The 15,209-nt window shown below is 35.0% G+C and overlaps 2 protein-coding genes across 7 annotated transcripts in view; one reads left to right on the forward strand and one right to left on the reverse strand.

The window, feature by feature from the left end:
• LOC136026236 (uncharacterized) overlaps positions 1-14,719 on the reverse strand; it is a 41,000-nt gene extending 26,281 nt beyond the window's left edge. The window contains exon 1 of one of the 2 annotated variants that reach the window (XM_065702585.1): positions 14,612-14,719. The gene's annotated coding sequence lies outside the window, so the exon portion shown is untranslated. Of the gene's footprint in view, positions 1-3,193; positions 3,319-14,611 lie in introns of those variants that run through there. The other variant, XM_065702584.1, reaches the window with a different exon arrangement.
• Positions 1-15,209, forward strand: part of LOC136026238 (serine/threonine-protein phosphatase 2A regulatory subunit B'' subunit gamma-like) — a 115,416-nt gene that overhangs the window by 78,696 nt on the left and 21,511 nt on the right. The gene's annotated exons all lie outside the window — the stretch shown is intronic.

The following is a 15,209-nucleotide window of genomic DNA, read 5'->3' on the forward strand; positions in this document are numbered from 1 at the left end:
CCCGCAGCTGCAAGGTAGGGTAACAGGCCTCTTACTTGTTCTTGTAAGATCCAGCAACTCGAACATTGATTCGACGCCCTAAGCACCATCAATGGCTTTGGAGGATCATTTTATTCATTATCCTATATCCATTGAACAATTATTCGCATCTACCTCTAACTGGCCATGATTTGAGGGAAAATTCAACAGAACTTTTGAATTAAATGGGAATGGATGGTTGAAAGTACTTACTCAGGACCTGATTTTGCTTTATATCCATTCCTGAAAGGCTCTTAAGCCTATGATCTCTTCTGGGTAGTTTTTTTGATGCGCCAAGGAATTCAAAATCAAAATATTCTACGCCCCCCCCCACCTTGGACACGGTTCATACCTGAAAACTGCGACTTCCTAAAGTTCTTCTTCTGGTTCTTTCAAAATTGTCTTCTTGGAAAATTCTCCCCTTGCAAAATCCCCCCAGCAGAAAATTCGTCCTCCCCTCCCGACCCGAAAAATGTATGCATGCTTCCCAATAATAAATACTGTACGTAAACAATGGCAAATTCAATAACTTAGAGTTTCTCCCAGAGGCTGTGAGGGGTTATGTTACCTCCAAAGACATAGTTATTAGGTCTTTCAACTATACTGAACAAAATGCCTATCTCAGAATTTTTATCGGACGATTTTGGGAAAAAGTGGCGTGGGAGGGGCTTAGTTGCCCTCTCATTCTTTTAGTCACTCAACGTAGCCACTAGAACATTTAATTTCTGTTAGAATGAGCCCTCTCCCCCAATGCTCTAGGCCTACTGAATCGATGCGACCACCCATGGGGAAAAAAATAAACAGTTATCCGCGATCTTTCTTATGGCCAAAAATAAAAAATTGCACATTTTTGAAGATAAGAGCTTGAAACCTCTACAGTAGTAGCGTTCTCTGATATGCTGAATCTGATGGTGTAATTTTTTTTTAGATTCTATGACTTTTAGGGGGTGTTTCCTCCTTTTTTTCAAAAATCAGGCAAATTTTCTTAGGTTCGTAACCTTTGATGGGTAAGATTAAACTTAATTAAACTTATATATTTAAAATCAGCATAAAAATCTAATTCTTTTGATACATCTATTGGTACCAAAATTCTGTTTTTAAGAGTTTCGGTTACTATTGAGCCGGGTTGCTCCTTACTTACAGTTCGTTACCACGAACCGTTTGATAATACAAAAGATTAACCAAAATATGTTATCGTGTGATATTTTGGAACACAAATGATAGTTAATTATAATTGATTATAGTGGTACAACTATACTTAAGGTCTTATTTTGACCTAAACTATACAATAAACAAATTTTTACTTCATTACGGTCGGGGAATGTCTATCTGATTTTTAGATGTACTTAAGGCTTAATGAAATTTCCGGGTCTCCTTTGTTATCCCTGGATAATGGCCAGTGCCACCAATTCACGAAAACGTTGGGATGATTTCTTTTAATGAAAATACAAAAAGGGTATATTTCAAAATGTAAGGTCAGAGCATGTTTTTTTGTTTTTTCCGTTTGTTTTTTTTTTTTTTGTTTAATGATAATATCAAACAAAAAACGTGTTCCGAGTTACCAGAGCTGATTCTAAAAAACACAAGGATTGGTTTTAAATTTTTTTTACCAAAATACCCAAAAAATGTATATTTTTAAATTTAGGAGGAGGTATTTTTGGGTAAAATTTTAGACTAGAGGCTTCTTGCAATTTTAAACAGTAGTTGAGATAGTTGAATGAAACTTTCAGAAATGAATGCGGGGCCTAAAATATCCCCTTGGAAGATATTTTGAAGTACTTTACTCGCTCCTTTCCTTCTCCAGAGGGGACCGATCTTTGATTACCTTTTACAATTTCTGGGTTACACACATTAAACTTAGAGACATCGATCTTTTGCTTAAATGAGACGCAAGAAAGTGTAGTGAATCTCATAACTTAAGTCAACCCTGACTAATAAGGTTTTAAAGATTTATAAATTTGTTCTTAAATTTAGGATAAAACCTTTATAAGGCTTAAAATCCCGCTTAAATACTAGGAATTATATTTTCAATGATTACAGCCATTGAAAACGCAAAATTAAGGGGAAACATTTTTTGTCATAGTTTAGAAAAATATTTCAGAAATTTATGTCACAGTAAGGAAAGGGTAGAGAGCTTGCAATACCTTTCCTGGAAGTTATGCCCTGGATTCATTCCTGAAAGTTTCATTCCCCTAATTCAACTAATTTCCAGGATAGCGAGAAGCCCCTTTGTCTAGACCTGTTTTATGTATCTGCTTTTTTTTTCTTTCGATTTATTCGATGAAAATACCAGAAAAGGGTCTTTTTCAAAGCCTAGGGACAATCATCCCCCTGCCCTCTGGACTCAGTTGGTTCATTTCCACTAAATTCACTGCTAAGCATGCTGAATTACATTTTCGACTTCGAAGGCCTAATTTCTGAAAGCTCTGACTTTCTAGCCTAGCATCAGTTTATCACTGGCTCGAAAGGAATCGCCCCCTGTCTTCCTCCTAGTGTATATATCTGGTACCGCATGCTTCTGCCATGCCTCTTTGTGCCGACGCATCGCGCATGTTACCTGGTAGGCTATGTATGTTTTTGAAAGTGGCAGACCCATCAATTTTTGGGAAGAATTTATATAACAAGTTATATTATAAAGGGTACAAGCTAAGCTTTTCGGTTATAAACTCTTTTCATCTTAATTATTTTAATAGCTTTTAAGATAAAAATGGATTTTTATATATGGTTTTGAAATATTATTCATTATTTGGCCAAGGGGTCATCCCCTCTCCGCCACCTAGGGTAAATTTTGGATTGCAATTTTTTCATGCGTCTCCGTGTCCAGTATGACATACATCAGGGATGTATGCCATCTGATGTAGCCTACACGATTTTTAAAGCGAGAGAAATTTAATTTGCAGATTAAAGGTGTACAGGCTGAAATATTACATTTTTTAACTATTTGCGTTGCAATCATTTTAATAAACTTTTAGCATGTACAAGTGATTTCTAATCATTTTTGTAGCTTTGTTTAAATCCCCATTATTTTTGGCAAGGGGTCTTCCCAATGGCCTGATGTTTAGCCCAAACCGTCACGTCCGCTAAGCCTCTCCGGACAAAGCTTTTAGGTTGTTTCTTAATTATTTTAATAGCTTTTAATATACAAATTTAATTTCTATTCATTTTTAATAGTTACCTAAAACTATTGACTTCAAATCCCTTTTTGATTCATTCCTTTCTTTCACAAAGTAAGTTCTTTACTGTTTTCGTCTGGACTGGATAATAATCATGCGCATGAAAACTACGAACCGGATCTCACGTCCATTGATTCGTGACGTGACTAGGTTTGCATTTCAAGGACTTGGCCATTGCGTGATTCCCGAGACGACCGCCCATTTCCCTCCCGGCATGAAAACCACCTTACCTAAACCATCGATTTCACGTTCCTTCTCTGCAGGAATTTATCTTTTCAATGTCCAAGAAAATTCTCTATTCTTTAAGTACTGCTCAATCGTAATTGAATTGACTGGGATGATTCTTGCGACAGAATTGACTAAATCTAGAGCAAAATTTGTGAGATTACATCTGTGACACGTGGACATTGAATTGTTACTTTGTACTCTAATAGAATCTAAGAGTTCTTGGCAACGGCTTGTACTTAAGCAGCGACTCCTGCTAATTGTATGATAAAAATGTAATACTCTAGAAACAAATTTGAGCTGTATATTTGCATATTAGGGGGGAGGGATAAAGTACAGCGGATCTGCATGAAAAATGTGTTAGCTACAATTATTCTGATATTACGAAGTAAGCACTGTTTTCTGACTTCATATTGTCCCAATACTTTACCCTCACCCCCCTTAATGTACAAATATATACCCCCAATTATATATTTCCCATCTGTTCTGTCTATTTTCACGCTAAGTTGAAATATATATATATATATATATATATATATATATATATATATATATATATATATATATATATATATATATATATATATATATATATATATATATATATATATATATATATATTGAGGGCCTATACAATATTTGTCTGCGGGACCCAGTGGCTATTACTATAGACATAAATCGCGAAATTGTATTTATGTCATTCATTTAAATAAATCTTATTGTGTAGGTGTTTTTGTGGTATCAAATATGATTTCAGGGCAAATTTTCTCCACGCACCATTAGGGACCATTCTGTGCGCTATTTCTATGCTGCATGAAGATAAGATATGTAAAATTCATTAAAGATAAAATTGTTTATCAAAAGCAACGAAACTGAAGAATTTTGGAAAAAGGGTGCGAAATACCCAAAGAATGAGAGTGATCTTGACAAAATTACACCAAATTTGGCATATCAGATAACCCTTGGACAGAAATTTCAGGCCCTAATTTCGAAGGCTTGTCAATGACGTGCTTTCTTTTTCGGCGGATGGGGGGGGGGTGATCATATTCAACCAGTGGTCCTAATATATTGAAGAGGGCTCATTCGAATGATAATCGAAGTCCCAGCGCCTTTTTTAGAAGCAAAACAGATCGTGTCACAGGAACATTGGTTTTCTGCCGTTTTGTTCCGCGAAAGAATAATTTTGGCTTGCAGAAAGCCAAAATTCAGTTGAGCGAGATTATTGCAACAGCTAATCGATTTGAAAATTTTTGAAAAGCGAGAGAGAGAGAGGACATTATAACTAACATATAACAACTACAATTTAATGGCCACTCCGAGAAGTAAAAACCTTGTCGAATGGGTTGGCAAAATGCACTGAAACAAGAGAAAAAAAAAACCACCAGTCAACAGAACATTTCCTAATCGGCACCTCCAACTTTGTAACAGAACAATTTTGAAAAATTGTACTATTCTACCCATACCCCCTGAAAGGTCGAAATTATTGATCGTATATAGCCCCTCACCCCCCCCCCCAAAAAAAAAGAAAATCCATAAAAAGCATAATTCAACTACCCAGTTTGGGAGGGTACTATGCCGCGCGGTGGTGCGAATGTTACAGGCGTTTCAAGCTATTCCAAAGGGATCTATACGAAATAAACGGTCAATATGGACAACTGTTTATTTAAAATGCTAGTTTTTTAGAACGAAAAAGCTTGCACGTGTACTTCCTCCCCCGTTGAAAATCCCCCTTGATGGAAAATTCTCCCGTGGAAATGCAATACCCCATGCCCTGATTCACACAAAAAAACCTCGTTATGTAGTTTTTCTAGATTTAAATGTATTGACATTCTATTTTATTTTCATGCCTAGTCAATTCGTGATTTAAGGCCCCCATATTAAACAAATGAAAAACAAACTTACATTACCAAAAATCCAGTTTAAAGTAACAGTACGGTTCGTTTAATCTGTCTCATCTAATCTAATCGTTGTCTAAGTCTCCCGAAATCGCTGTCTAAGCCGGGGGTCTCCCCGAAATCGTAAAATTTTATGAATTGATGGACACTTCTCATTATAATTTTAAAATTATTTTTATATGCTCTCCTCCCCCCCCCCCCCCGATAAAAGGCCTGCCTATGCCTACTCTGTCCCAACATACGCATGTGTGCGTGCCTTATTTAAGAAAAAAAAATATCTCAAAATAAAGAATGTTTCCATCCCTATTTAATTATTTTAGGACTAATTTTGTTAAAACTAATAATTACATTGACGAAATTTAAATGGATTTTTCACATTAAATTATGTTCACATAAAGGATGTTTAATATAAACTTCGTGATCATTAAAATTATTTGGTTTAGCTATAGTTCTAAATTTTTCCTATTTAGTATGAGAATGTAGTTAATTTCTGACCCAAAAATTTTGTATGTGACTCCTCCAAAAATGGTAATAATTACCTGTTGGCCATTACAGACATTTTTGAATTTTAGTTTCAAACAATTCTGTGATTGCCGGACCTGCTTATAAATTACTTGGACCCTAAGGATACTACAATATTAACATTTATTTGCTCGTATAAAAAAAAAGGGTAAATTTTAAGTCATCACCTTTGGCGAAGTTGTGCAGGTAAGATAAACAATTTATTTTAAAATTTTCTTTCGCAAGCCCTAAAGGGCCAAATTCAAATTTCGGGGTCTATATGTGCCAAATAAATGAAAACTGGGCAAAGATATGAGCATAAAAACTAACGAAAACTAAAAGACTGGAAAAAATGTCAAGATTAAAAAAAAAAAACATTCATTATTTATTATTTAATCTGGGTTTGGTCATGACATGTTGAAATGACCAAAAAAATAAATGTAAAATTCAGTAAAAAATGTAAAAAAAAATTAAGGGACAAAAAAAAATGCGAACAAACACAAAATATTTGCAGTGCCTATACCAAGTAATAAGAAGGGGGAAAGCAGTGGGATGTTTTTTTCCGTAATGTAGGGGGCGTATGTTTTCTTCATATCTAAAAGGACAGCAGCAAACGGGAGACAAGGTAGGAACAAGTCTGGAGATGGCCTGAGCAACGCAGAATCTGGATGGGGAATATTTTTCAGAAAAATGTGTTCCGGGCAAGAGTTTGTGGTTGTATTTTTTAAAACAGAGGCATAACATACCTCCCCTATTTGGTGCAAATTCGTTAAAAATTCTGAGAAGGTACGGTAAATGTCACCGAATGCTTACGGATAAATTGATTTGGGGATGGGCCAGATTTGAAAAAAAAAGAAAGCTCAAAATTATACGAATTATGGAAAAAAATTGGAAGGGGTTGAAATCCTTTCCTACCCCTGCGTATGTTTCTAGAATCAACCCTTGTTACTGGTATAGTTAAAAGAAATAGAAAAAGGGAGATTGCTTTCATAAACTCCGATGGGAAAAATTGTGCTTCAGTTTGTTAGGCTTATGTCCTTGACGTATCGTCGTAAGCTAATCACTTAGTTCTGGAGAGATATTTATTCCCACATTTTGAAAACATAAATGGTTTTAAACTGTCGCGTGAGGTATTTTAAGCCAGCAAGAAGAGAGAAAATTTTAATCCCCCCTGATCATTTCCTCTGTTTGAAATTTTAAAATTGCAACAAAGATGAGAAATTTTTTAGTCACAAGATTTGTTTGCAAGTAAGCTTTCTGTATTGCTATAGTTGAAAATTCAATATTTTGAGGTTTGGAATGGGAACGTGGAGCAAGATCCTTATAAAACTTTGCACCTATCTGGAGAGACAAATATATTTACCTTTTGAAAACTAACTGGTTCGAAAATCTCAATGAGGGATTTTAAGGCAGTAAAAAGAAGGAAAAGCTAAATTCTATAGGATTGGTTCTCCAATGAGGAATTTCAAGACATTAACATGGCCAAAAAGGTTTACAGTCACAAGATTTGTTTACAAGTAAACCATCTGTTTATCTAAGGTTGAAAATTCAATGTTTTTAAGGTAACGAATGGTAACGTCGAATCAGATATTAAAACTTGTCATGTTAGTCAATCATATTGTTCCTAAATTTGGAAAAAAAAACAACTAGTTTTAAACCACATTTGAGAAGATTTCAGTCAATTTCCACCTGTTTGATTCTCCTGTGTGAAAGTTTAAGCCAATAAAAAGAATGAAAAGTTCAATTCCACCTGATTGATTCTTTTGTGAGAAAAGTTTTAGCCAGTTAGTAGAACGAAAAGTTTATTTCCACCTGGTTGGCTCTTCTGTGTGAAATTCTAAACCAATAAAAAGAAACATGAGTTAAAATCCAGTTGATTGGTTCTCCATTATGAAATTTTAAGAAAGCAACAAGAACGAGAAGTTTTTTTTTAGTCACAAGATTGTTTACAAGTAGACCGTAGATTGCTTATACGTTACTTGTCTTCACCTTTTCATAGAAACTAAGTAGCCCCTCGCTTGTCATGGTAATTCCTTAAGGCGCTCTTTTAGATAAGTGAACTCTGAAGTAACGAATTTCTCTGGTCTTGAGTGTTAGTTTCACAATGATATAGTCCTAAGGCAATCTTGAGGATCAATGATCTCTGAAAAGACCCGGACAAGGCGATTCCAATGGTGTACTGGAAGACCAGTGAAATCTGAACGAACACGGTAATGACGATTTCCTATTCCGCTCTTGAGGAATAATGAACTGGGAACAAACCCGGACAAGGCGATTCTACATTTTTTGATGCTATTGCGAAACAAATTGTGGATTGAGCTAAGATGATCACCAAGCAGTTTTCGATTATTTCAGAAATATTTGACTGGTGTAGGATTTGTACTGGGGGCTCCTAAGGATGAAGCAGTGACATGCTAGTCTACTGAACCAATAAGTCGATGTTGACAAATTTTTCTTAGAAATACAATGACAAAAACTGTTACATATCGCCTTATGAATTAATAATTAAATGACATGTGTAGTATCCTATTAATACTTTTGACTACGCCCATCTGCACTACTCTTTTCTTTCTTATTTTTTGCATCTGGGGATTTCCCACTTGACTAGCACCTATGTCTTGCCCTGAAGAAGCAAGTCATACAGAGAAAATGCCCCGAGAAAAAATGTCACAAACAATCGTCACTGTGTCGGAAGAAAAAATTTTCAGGAAGAAGAAAAACGTCAGAGAGAAAAAAAGAACATCTCGAAGAAAAATAAACGTCACGAAGACAATAAATTATCTCGAAGAAAAAACCTACTTAGTGTTGGGTATGCATATAGTCGAATTTGGGAGTAAAAAGATTTGTACTCCAACCCTCATAAAGAAAAAATGTCTCGGAAATATCATTTTGAAAAAAAAAACGTCCCAAAGAAAAAACATCTTGAAGAAAGAACGTCTCGAAGAAAAAATGCCTAGAAGAAAAACGCCGCGAAGAAAAAAACGTCACCAAGACAAAAAGTCTCTCGAAGAAAAAAAAACGTTCTTTATGGTGGGATATGCATAAAGTTGAATTTGGGAGTAAAATAGATGTATATTCCAACGTGAAAAAATGGAGTTAGGAGGAATATTAAGAAAAGAACTTGTTCCGAAATGATATTATAAAGCCCTTTGAAAAGTATAGCTTGCTGTTGAGATATGTATAAGGTCGAAAATCAATTTTTAGTAGAAAAAAAGATGTGTACTCAGACTTGACAAAAATAAAGACAGATTTTAAAATAAAAAAATAAAAAATAATAATAAAGGAAATGCATAATACTTCTTACAAAACACAAAATAATTCTTACAAAACAGAAATAAGTTACACTTCTATTCTGAATTTATCCAAAGAAGAGAAAAAAAAGTTCAAGTTCTGTTCAGAAATTTCAAAAAGAAGAGAAAAAAGGTTACACTTCAGTTCTGAATTTTATCAAAGAGAAAGAGTTCAACTTCAATTCTGAATTCTCCATAGAAGAGAAAAATAAAGTTCAACTTCTATTCTGAATTTTTCCGTAGAAAAGAAAAATTACGCTTCGAATCTGAGTTTCCCCAAGAGAAAAAAAAGTTCTTGTTCTTTTCTGAATTTTTTTAATAGAAGAGAAAATTTTACACTTCGATTCTGATTTTTTTTTCTAAAGAAGAGAAGAAAAATTGCCCGTCAAATCTGAGTTTCCACAAAGAAGAGAAAGTTCTACTTCAGTTCTGTGTTTTTTCAAAAAAGAGAAAAAAGTTACACTTCGATTCCGATTTTTTTTTTCCAAAGAAGAGAAAAAAGTTACACTTCAGTTCTGAATATATCCAAAGAAGAGGAAAAAAAGTTCAACTTCTGTTCTGAATAATTCCAAAGAAGAGAAAAAAATATTAAGTTCAGCTCTGAATTTCCCCAACGCAGAGAAAAAGATACAATTTTGTTCTGAATTTATCCAAAGGAGAGAAAAACTTGTACTTCAGTTCCATAATAGCAACCAATTTCAGGGTGGAGAGTGTGCGCAATATTGGTCGTTAGGACGTTGTAACCGACCTAGAAGGATGTGCTCGAATCATTGCCGATCAAAAATTCACATCGTTCACGATCATAGACTCCACTATGTTCGAGATATATGTGTACAATATAGAAAATGTCTTGATCTGGAGAAACTCCTTTAAATTCAATAGTTGTAGGTGGGAGGGGGAGGGAATTCTTAGCATTATGTTCCGTGTGTACACAAGGTAGAGTTATTGTTGTTGTTGTGTTCTCAATGTATTTTAAAATATTTCTAAAATCGTTTTGCCCCCGTGGCTGGCCTCGAGTGGGAAGGGGGTTATCTGGCCTCCGGCCGATCTCTTCAGAGGCCGCCGCGCCCTTTCGAGGGGGGGGGGCTTTTCTAATTGGTTTTTAAACTATGATATTTTTTGTGCTGGTAAGAAATGTTGTGTATTTATTGTAAAATAAAAGAAAACATTTATTATTCTAAATTTTTGTTATTGAACATCGTTGTAGTTGTAGTAGAACTGACAGGGAAATTATTATTCATTCATTAGACAACTACCGTTTAAAGTTAGCTGTATTCCAGCTGTTGAAGACAGCAATATGTATCAATTTGAAACACGATTCAGATCGTTTCTTTCTGATCCGTTAATGTCGGGCAAAAGGACACTTTTAACAACAATAATTAAAAAATTGTTATCAAATGCTTTTGGAAAATCCAAAAAAATCTACTATTGCTACAGTTTTTGGCAAAAGCCCTATGATAAAATAAAGGCTATTGTACAAAGCACAAAATTTATATTTGGTACTTGACAAAAGTTCAACATTATTGAACAAAACTCTTGCTTGATTATTGATAATTTAACTGAATCCATTGAATAATGGTCTCAGGAAATGCTACATTTGTTTACTGTCCCCTCGCATCATGAAAAAGTTTCAGTAACCCTAGTTCTACCCAATCTCTTTCATCAAAACAAATGTCTGACAACACTTTCTTTGTATTTTACCTACTATATCATCTACAGGGTTGTTAGTTATTCAAGTTCTCTAATAACTCTCAATAAACAAATGTACCCCGATGCTCCAAAATTTCTACTTTCAGCATACAATCAGACAGCAAACAAACCCTATGATTACATTACATTGGTTCTCAATAAGAACACACCCGAGGATTTCCGTGTAGTCACAGATATTTTTGGCAATGAAATTGCCGTATATCTTCCGGTGAGGAGTAAAAAAGGTCATTAGTTCCCATAATGGCACTGAAAAAACCACAGTAAAATAGACATTTATTTTCCGTTCTGAGCAGTTCAAAATCGGCCCTTAGAAAAGCCATACTCAAACATGGTATTGACAAAGAATTCGTTAGTCTCATATCTGTACTTTGTTTAAATTTAACCGATTTTTTCACTTTTAATGCCAGTAATTGCAGGACTTATAAACAGTTTTCTCTAGAAAATATGGCTAAACACTACAAATTGACAACAATAGAACTCGCCACTTCATCAATGGAACACTTTGAGGACAATGTCAGTAAATTCACTAATGGTGAAAACATGACCGATTATAAAAGAAACTACTTGTGCTCAAGATGTACATCGACGAGTGGACAAACATAATCCCTTTCACGTGAGACCGGTCAGTGTAAGTGTTATTGATGAAAAGGAAGCACCTGTTTCTGGAACAACAACAACACAACCAAAAACGTAAGATTCAATATTGTCTTGTCAAGTAATGGAGACCTACTGCCACACTCATATCTTAGCTGGTAGTTTGGAGTCTCTAGTCCCGACGGTCAATTTGGTTCCCATGTGTGGTATACTTTCTGGTCATTACACCATTAGGTGATAATGTGGGGTTTCCATACCCAAAGGGTCACTTTGCCCTCTCGAAAAAATTTTTGACTAATATATTCGTTTTCAGCCTAAAATAAATTATGTTTCAGTATGAAATCAAATGATTTTTGATGAGCTTATAAGCTCTTATTGTTTTTTTTTTAGGTTCACATACCCACACGAACATCTCAAGGAGCCTACAAACTCTTTGAGGATATTGAAACATTAATGGAGATATTACAGGCCCCAGGGGAAAGTGAACGTGACGAGGATTTTAGTGTGGGGTGATCCTTAATTTTAAACCTTCCCCCAATCTTCATTGAGTCACTATTGTGAGGATTTTCGGGCTTGATTTGGTATTTCTAGGCTCCCTCTCTTAATGGATTTACAATCTAGCGAGGTCGAGAGGTTACTGGAAGAACAGATGCCCACCCCTCACAGTCACAGCAATGCTGGAGAAGCAGGACAAAGTGGTGCTGGCTCACCCCTTATATTATCAGAGTTCTATTTAGCTGATTCTTCTTTGCACGATATTTATCTTTTTAGGGATTTATTGGAAACCCCCATAATACTCTCACAAATTGTAATATTCACAAGGATCCTGCTGACATATTTCTTTTCTTAAGCAACGCTTAAATAAATTAAGCAACAGACAAAGCAACATCAGTCACTTGTACATGCCCTAGCTTGCAAAAAGAAAAGAAAAGATTTTAAAAGAAAACGACTTTTTTAATCGGTTGGTAGTTTCTTTTCATTGTTACCGCCCATAATCGTGGGACTTGTAAACACTATTCTCTAAAAATATGGCTAAGCTTTACATATTGACGCTGATACAACTCGATCTTTCACCAAAATAGCACTTAGAAGATAATCTCGATAAATTAATTAGCAATGACACATTTGCCGACAATGGAAAAAATTAGTTTGCTTCAAAATTCCCTTCAGCGTTTTGAAAAGCATAAACTCTACCGTGAAAGACTGCTCAAAGTAAATGTCACTGATCAACCTCAAAATTCAACGTCAGCAACAGCACCACCAAAATGGGAAGAAGATTTATCCAAAGTTTTATCATGTGTTACAGACCTAATTCGTATCGTGAGCAAAGTAAAAGACTCTTAACCTATCTTGCTGAAAATTGATGACAAAAAGAATGAAGTTATATTCCTTGGTAAGAGTCAATTTAATTGATTTGTTATCAGATTTAATTGCCATTCATAAAAGATTTAAATTATGTGATAGTCATTTGTATAAACTTTTAAAGTCATCAAACTTTTCAAAAAACTTTATTGAGAATAATCATATATTAAATCGATTCTGGGAAGATGGAGAAATATAAAGAGTTGATTTTAAATCATTTTCGTAAAATACTAGCACGCCAAATGGGGTAATGATTTAAATGGTATCAAACGAAGACGTCTTAATATCATTGTATCACATACAATATCATGGATTTGATTAATATCATGGATAGAGTCAATTAACTCGCGTGAATGCCCTTTCGTCACATTATCATATAAAGGCTATAGTAGTATGAATGGTTTTTTTCGTGCTTTCAACAGAAGAATCTCTGCTCGTAAAATTGGTGTCTTTCAACTTAACTGTTCAATGGAACAGGGCAATATCTACATTAATTCTCCCATTGACAGTAAGAAAGTTTTTTCAACGATAATCTGAGAGATGTTGTTGGTTTGAAACAAAATATAATCAATGGTAGAAGTGCTGTATGGTAGAATCAGCGGGATGGAACGTGTTATTTTTGCAGACTAAGACCCGGCTTTTCATCAGGCAATTGTATATTTGTTTATGTGTCCTTTGTTGAGACATCGAGATTCGATAATACCAACTCCCTCCTGCGTTTCTTTGAACGAGAAACCACTAATGGACGCATTCACCAAACAATATAAAGCATCTTCAGTATATTCCAGTAAACACTTTGTTATCGGAAATCTGTCAGTTAAAATTAAGTAGTGAATTCGGTGATCCTTTAGCAAATACAAAAGGTATAAGTGTGATTACACGTGATTTTGACCCATTCAGTGAGACGGCTAATAAAAGAAACTGTTTTGTCCTTATATTTATCACTATGTTGCTACTCTTAGATCACGATAATCGGGTCATGGAATGGATTATTATATTGGTAATTCGTCAATGTCCGGTTACGGTCTTGGCAATTGGTTTGCTAAGTTTTTCACTCTGCATTATCCCTTGCTAAGAAACATATTGCACCGATTGCTGCGGATTTTCCGTCCTCTACACTACACATCGTTGGGGTTCTGGGAAGGGTTTTATAGAAAGTGTTTCCAAAAATCTTGGGTCCAGTGCGTGATCTCTTGGCGAGCGATTGAAATCACTACAAAGGTGAAATCACTTAAAAGGGCAAGAAACTCCTCATCACTCATCAGTCTCAACTTAGGCCGGAAACGAAAAGCATCGCTCTTGGCAAAGAAGAAAAGAAACCAAGAGTACAAATTGTGATATCAAAAAGGGAGGTCTTTTCCTAGAAATGGCATATATACCGCATTAAGAATCTTATTCTTCAATCACCTCATCTCTAAATCATTTCAATAATGAAAATTTGTATATGAGTGTAAAATTTGGTTGCTATGAACAATTTTACCAGCAACAACCGCTCTCTGAAAACATTCATTTTCAAATTTATTCCAGTGATGAGTATTTCATAGATTTGACTTCGACATTTATAGATTTGCATGTAATTGTCGAAAAATCTAACTATAAAAAACCAAGTGTTGCCGAGTGTTGCCGAATCTACACAAACGGAGCGTTGGTGAGCACAGGCTCATCAACTATGCAAGCTATTTACAATCCATTTTCATGACTCCAATGTCCCATAAGCTATTGAGAGGTTTTAGTGTTGGATATGAATATAAAACGAACTCTGACAGTAGCAATATACTTAGCGATGTGACAACTAAAGATTTACACTTGGTTAGGAAAATAAATCATGAAATAATTAATATACCTCAATAGATACCTCCCAATGTTAACATTGATTTAAAGCTAAAACATACTGCGTCCAATTTCATTTTGCGAAAAGCACTTGGCACTGCACCTAATGTAACATACTCTCTCACCTCGGCAATACTTAATGTACGAAAATAACAGGTTATGAGTTCTGTTGCTTCGGGAATTGAGAAATTAAGAGCTATTGGAAATTATATCAAACTGCGCGTTCCGCACACACTCACAAATATTGCTACGGGTTCACTTACCCACACCACTTTGTCATTTATCAATGGCGATATTCCTTCAAAACTTGCTTTGGCTTTTGTAAAAAGTGCTAGGGTTATAGGATCATGGACACATTCTCCACGTAAATTTGAAATGTTTGGACTTACATCTCTTGTATGTAAAGTAAATGGAATTCCACTCTACAATTTACCCTTTATAAATCCTATAGGGCCCTATATGAATTGACAATGCAATCCCTAGATTGAGATTCGCAGCTGCTTGAAAACGGTGTAACTGATGAAATATTTGCAAAATCTCATGGTTTCATTGTATGGTATTGGTATTATATGGTATGGTATTGTATTGTATTGTATGGATTTGTCTGGTAC

This window comes from Artemia franciscana, chromosome 4 (genome assembly GCF_032884065.1).
Source record: "Artemia franciscana chromosome 4, ASM3288406v1, whole genome shotgun sequence".
In the NCBI taxonomy this organism is placed as follows: Eukaryota; Metazoa; Arthropoda; class Branchiopoda; order Anostraca; family Artemiidae; genus Artemia; species Artemia franciscana.